Below are 6,764 nucleotides of genomic sequence, written 5' to 3'. Positions count from 1 at the left end.
TCAGCTGTGGGAATGGGGGAAATAAAACCTTTTGGAAGCAACAATAGGTCTCGCATTATCTAATGAGAGTGCCTAACATGGATTCCGGTTTCTGGCCATTGTCCTTATCTGGATGTCTGACCTGCTCTCTGTTTGTTAGTTTTAAATCTTTTATATATAGTCTTGTTATGCTGTTGGTGAGATGCCATAGTTACTTAACTCTTGTTTCTATCAACTTGCCTGTGGTAAAATGGGTTTCATTATACATCATTTCACTTAAAATCACAGAGCCTATAGACAACGTTATGTGAGGTCTTCCTCTAATGCCTCTCTAGGTATCTACTGCTGAATAACACACTACCCCCCAAACTCAGTGTCCTAAAACAGCAAGTCTTTTATTATATATATCATGGTTTTGTAAGTCAGGAATCCAGGTAGGACTTGGTTGCATGTTCTCCGACTCCATGTGGCTTTGACAGAGGCCACCAGTGGTTCAGCTGGTGGGTGGACTGAACTAGAGGGTCCAAGGTGGCTTCCCTTACATGTCTGGTGCGTTGATGGCTCTAGCTAGAAGGCTGGGTTCCGCTGGGACAGTTGACTCAACTGTGTACACACAACTTCTCCAACATGATGGTTTCAGGGTAGTTGAATTTATTAAGACCAAGCTGCTGTCACAGAGTCCCCAAAATACAGTAGTGCGACCAAGATAAAAATTCATTCCTCTCTCACCTACCATTCTGGTCTAGTAAGCTGGCTCACATCTTCCGCTATAAAGTTTCACCTGTGGGTCCATGAGGACTGCGTCATCTGGTCATCTGCCGCCAGCAAGACAGGAGTCAGTGGGGGGGTGCACTCAGTTCTTTTAAAGACAAGCCTTTGAAAGGCCATGCCTCACAGGTCGCTCACACACCTTTATGCATGGCTAGTCTTAGTCACAAGGGAGGCTGGGAATAATTGCTCAGTTAAAAACATACAATAATAGAAGAAATTGTGGTAGATATTCAGCCACAGGTTTTTGAACTTCTGTCTTTCTCAGCAGCATTGCCTGGCAGAGTTGCTAATCCAGGATTCTGGCATTCCTGTGTGCCCAGCCTGATGTCTAACATCATCAAACATCTCAAGCTAAGCCCTTAGCAACGTTAACGAGAGGAGAGAAGCAGTGTCAGGCTTCAGGGAACAGCCCTACCTTCAGAGAGCTCACAGACGGAGATAGCAGATCAGTGAGCAGACAGATTCCATGTTGGGAACAAGGGGACAAGAGCACCTGCCAACTCTGGGGTCAGACTGAGAAACTGGCCCCCAGGAGGATTAGTGTGTGTGGACTTGGATTTGCAGAGAGTATAGGTGCTTTCCATGAGGCACAGACCTAGGCATAGTGGGGTGATCAGTGGGGTGCTCAGGGCCTCTAGAGCACAACACTGAGAGGCCAAGGGGAGGGCAACAAGGGTGGACAGGACACAGCAGCCACCAATACCTCTGGTTTCAGCCTTGGGAGGATGAACTTTCTCAGGGAGGGAGTTAGGAGCTGCTGAAGGTGCAGCACTGCTGCTTGTCTGTGTAGTACAGCCCTTGAGCTAAGAATGGCTTTTGCCCTTTTAAATGGTTGGGAAAGAACAAAGAAGAACATGGGCCAAAAGTATTTATTATCTCGCCCTTTACATGGACAGTCTGCTGACCTTTGAAGCAGTGACTCAAACAAATTAAAGCCTTTTCTCCTTCACCTAGCAGTCCAGGGAGCCTGCTCCAAGTCAGCCGGGGGCTCTCTTCTAATGATTCCTTCCATCTAGTGGTTCACCCATCACTTAGTTGCCTTCAATGAGTGGGAGGGGGAGGAGAACACGGGGTGGCCCAGAAGTGGCCTGCATCACTTTTGCTCATCATCGTCTGGCCTCACTTGGCTGCAATAAACAGAGGGAGACGGGGAAGTCTTCAAAGGAGAGAAAGCCTTTGTTCTAGGTGCAAATCACCCTTCGAGTGTCCTGGTGACTCACGACAAGTCCCAATGAGTAGGCACAGCAGCTGGGACAGACGTCTCCTGTGCTCAGAGGAGTCTGATGAGGGACACACATGAGGAAGGGGAAGGTGTGGCAGACACATGTCTGGCCATGGTCCCTCCTTAACCAAATTCCCCAACTAGTCTCTTAAAAAGACTTAATTAAAAAAATTGTAATTGTGGTAAAATACACGTAACATGAAATTTACCGTTGTAACCATTTAAAAAAAAAGATTTTATTGGAGAGTTGGGGGAGGGGAACAGCGTTGGGGAATTGGGGAAGGGGAACAGACAAGTTGCTGTCCTTTTGTTCTTCAGTCTAGTTGTGGAGGACGTCGCTTCACTGTCCCATGTTGGTGTTATCATTGCGCTCTTCCCGGGTGAGGCAGTTGCTCGCCAGTTGCATGCCAGCCCCACTGCAGCCTACACTGTTGCCAGTGACTCATGGCAGCCCAGCTCCAGGTCAAACTGTTGTTCACCATCTTAGCTGTAGAGGGCACAGCGTCATTGGCCCTCATGTGGGATCTGAACCGGGGCCCTGCTGCTCAGAGCTGGCATCCTAAGCCAACTCTTAACCAATGCGCCACTCAGCCGGTCCCCATTGTAACCATTTTTAAGTGCACAGTTCAGAGATGTTAAATACATTCACACTGTTGTACAATCATCACCATCATCCATCTCCAGAGCTCTTTGCATCTTGCAAAACTGAAACCCTGTCCCCATTAAATAACTTCCCATCCCCCACCCCCAGCCCCTGGCACCCACCATTCTACTTTCTGTCTCAAATCAGAGTATTTGTCCTTCTGTGACTAGTTTATTTCATTTAGCATAATGTCTTCAAGGTTCATCCATGTTATAGTGTGTGACAGGATTCTCTTTCTTTTAAGGCTGAATAATATTCCATATCACCTGGGTCAGCTTTAAAGATACCCTTGTCTAAGCTCCACCCTGGACCAAGTAAGTCAGACTCTCCGAGGGTGCGACAAAGGCATGGGGGATTTTTTGTTTGTTCTCTGTGTTCCTGGTGATTCTATTATGGCTGATGATCTGAAGCTTAGGGAGTGCATCCTTTCAAGTGCTGGTCTCCATGAAGGACTAAATCTGAGGCTTTATTGGTAAGATTATACTAAAGGGAGTGTTAAGTGTGGATTAATCTCCTCTTATTGAGGGCATTTGAACTAGAACAGATTAGTCTGTGGTTTAAGATAGTGCCAAGTTTATCAGGCACTGACAATACCCCATTCTAGGGTTTCTCAACCTTGGCACTACTGACATTTCAGATGAGATCACTATTTGCTGTGGGGGGCTGTCCTATGTAATGTAGGGTGTTGAGTAGAGTCCTTGGCCTCCACCCACAAGATGGCAGGGGCATCCTCTACCCCCTTGTAATGACCAAAAATATCTCTAGACATTAGGAATGTCCACTTGACATTCCACAAATGTCCACTCAGTCCACAAGATTACCCTGGACTGAGAATTCCTAAAGGATTATGAATTCACAGGCCTAATAAGGAGACAACAAATTAAAAAAACAAAGAATATAAAAACTGGATTGCAGATACTTTCAGAAACAGGGTATTAGAACTGTCATTCAAGAAATGTAAATAAGCATAAGAAACATAAGAAATTAGCCAAATTAGCCACATGAAATAAGAATAAAAATTCAAAAACATAAACACAATTGAATATTGGCATATATATATGTATACACACATATACACACACATTAGGTGAAATAAAGAACATAGCAAGTGGGACATATGATAGAAAAACAAACTAGAGAGGTGAACACAATATGGGGGACTCTTCCAGGAGCAAGAAGGTGTAAAGAATCTAGAGAAACAATAGGATTCGTGAGTTAATAGGATTCCCCAAAAGAGGAGAAAATAAAAATGGAAAGGAGGAAATATTCTAAGAAATAATGATGAGAGTGTTCCCATGTGCCCTTTACCCAGCTTCCCCTAGTGATTACCTCACATAACCCTCGTAAAATGGTCAACACCAGCCAGACAACAATGGCACTATTACCTGTTGGCAGCTCAGCAGCTGCTCAGCTTGGGCTGGGACTCGAACCGCTGTTGCTCAGAGCTCAAACTCTTGAGCGAGCTCTTAACCAACTGAGCCACTCAGGCGGCTTTTTAAAATTTTTATTTATTTTTATTATTTTTTTTAGCTGAGCCATCCTGCCACCTACAATGGCACTATTACCGAAACAACAGAGTTTATTTGGATGACCAGACAAAGAGACAAGGGGTCCTAGGTGAGAAACAAAATTAAACAGATGAGTATTTCCAGGGATACATTTGCTATGGAGGCATTTCATGAAGGCATTTTGCCTGGGCAAGGAGGGATCTAGTCTTATAATTAAAATAAATTCTAGGTCGAACTATTGATGTCTTCCACATTTAATCATTAAGCCAAGGGTTCATGAATAATTTATGTTGAAACAAAATGGGAGTTCACAGTTTCTCAGGCCTACCCAAATTAGACATTTTTAGCTCAGTTGAGAATTTACAGCATATCCAAGATCAAAATAATGAAGGCCATGGGACCTAAACTGCTCTAAAAACTAAAGTCTAAAAAAAAAAAATTGAAGGCTACAAACAAGCACTAGATGAATTTCTGGAATGAAGGATTTGGACAAGTTGAGTAGGTAGATGGTGATTGTGGGGAGATCCCAGTTAATTCTGGGTGTCACCATTATTCACGTTAACCTCTTGACGGAACCTCAGTTGGTACGAGGGAGAAAGAAAGCATCAGAAAATAATCATCACAATTTTGGGGGACAAAATAAGCTTGTATTAGGCACTTTTCTGATAGCCTTCGACTCTTCAAAATCCCCCTATTCTACTCACGAGGAGTCTGAGGTTCGCAGGGTTAAAAGATTCATTTAAGATTCTCCAGGGATTTAAACCAACATCAGCCTACAGCTGACCACCCTGCAATTCATCTGAAATGTTAAACAAAAAACTCCACTCTGAATCTGAAACAAATAAGTCACTGTTTGAATTGATTTGCTATGATATGATTAACATGGGAAACTTCCAAGATGGTAATCTAATCACACCCAGTTGATTAATTACACCAATGTTGATTAAAATTCAACATTGACTCAATGATTCACAAAATAACATTCAGACCCACCATTTATAGCTTTTCAGGATTTCTAGGGTCTAATTCAGTGGACAAGAACTAAGGTTCATCTATAGCAGTGGTTCTCAACCTTCCTAATGCTGCGACCCCTTAATACAGTTCCTCATGTTGTGGTGACCCCCCAACCATAAAATTATTTTCGTTGCTACTCTATAACTGTAATTTTGCTACTTTTATGAATCGTAATGTAAATATCTTTTTGTTTTTCGATGGTCTTAGGCGACCCCTGTGAAAGGGTCATTCGACCCCCAAAGGGGTCGCAACCCACAGGTTGAGAACTGCTGATCTATAGCCTCAGTCTATCTGTAATCCACCTTTTAACCCCCAGGGGAGATGAATACACGGATGGTGTCTATATGCTTTTTTTTCTGGTTTCTATTGTTTTTATAAAAGGGTAAGTTGACTAATATCAAACTAGTGATTTAATCTAGCTTGAGCAAAGCTTTAACATATTAATTTCAAGATACTAAAAAATGGTAAAAAGTGTTTTAAAAATTACTAATATTTCTTATATATCAATAATTACTTTTCATTTGTTCAATATCTTGGCTTGCTAAATTGATATGACATCATTGTTTTTCTCTCCTGATATATGACCTCTGATTTTCTAAGTGCTCAGAAATAGGTTCTCCTCACACTTTGCCTTGTCATCTTATTTTAAATAAAATTATTTAAGAATCATTTACATTAAAAAAAAAGAGCAGGTAACCCAAACTGGTTAAAACTTTTGGATCTACAGTCCCTGATTCCTTCAAACACTTCAGAAATATGATATCTAACTCAGTAGACCAGGACAACCAATGTTGGGTCCAAAGTACGGTTAATTTTTGTTTTGGTGGGGTTTCAATGCAGATCATCTAAATTTAATCAATGCAGATCATCTAAAATGGTTCATTCCATGGTCTTAAAGCAATCACTGGGCTAATAAGTAACAGGAAGTGCGGCCTGGAGCCTCTATATAAACAGAGACAGTTCAGCTCAGGGCACAGGTTGACAGTCAGTCCCAGACTCAAGGAGGCTGAGGGTCAGAGGACAAGAAGGAGGTAAGAGGTAGGTGGGAACATCTAAGAGCGCTTGGAAATTGGGATGGTTGGAGGTGGGTTTCAGAAAGATTTGGGTTTATATTCATTGTGCTTTAGCTCTGAGATCTTTGATTCCTTGTATAACTTGTGGTTAACACACACATGATGTGGTTTACATTTTAATGTCTCCAGACATTGCCAAATGTCCCTGGGGCTGGGGGGGGGGTCCCCAGTTGAGAACCACTGCTTTAAGTATTAATGACCACAAACAATAACAACATGCCAGACATAGTATCATCATCTCTTATTTTATCCTCGATTTAAGGGGTTGATTTTATCATCCCAGTTTATGAGGATTATCATTCTGGTAAGGGTAAATGATTTGTTCAAGACACCACAGCTAATTAAAGCTAAAAGGTGGAATTAAAACAACCCTGAGCTGAGCGAGCTTCCCCAAATGGTCTGGGGTATGAAAAGAATTGACCATTAAGGATTTCAGGCAAATGTGTTTGTTACCTTTGAATTTTTCTATGTGGAATGTGGATCTCCTACAGAGATTTCTAGTCATATATATATATATATATATATATATATATATATATATATATATATATATA

This window comes from Hipposideros armiger, unplaced genomic scaffold (genome assembly GCF_001890085.2).
Source record: "Hipposideros armiger isolate ML-2016 unplaced genomic scaffold, ASM189008v1 scaffold_813, whole genome shotgun sequence".
Taxonomy (NCBI): Eukaryota; Metazoa; Chordata; class Mammalia; order Chiroptera; family Hipposideridae; genus Hipposideros; species Hipposideros armiger.
This window is presented reverse-complemented; position numbering follows the sequence as displayed.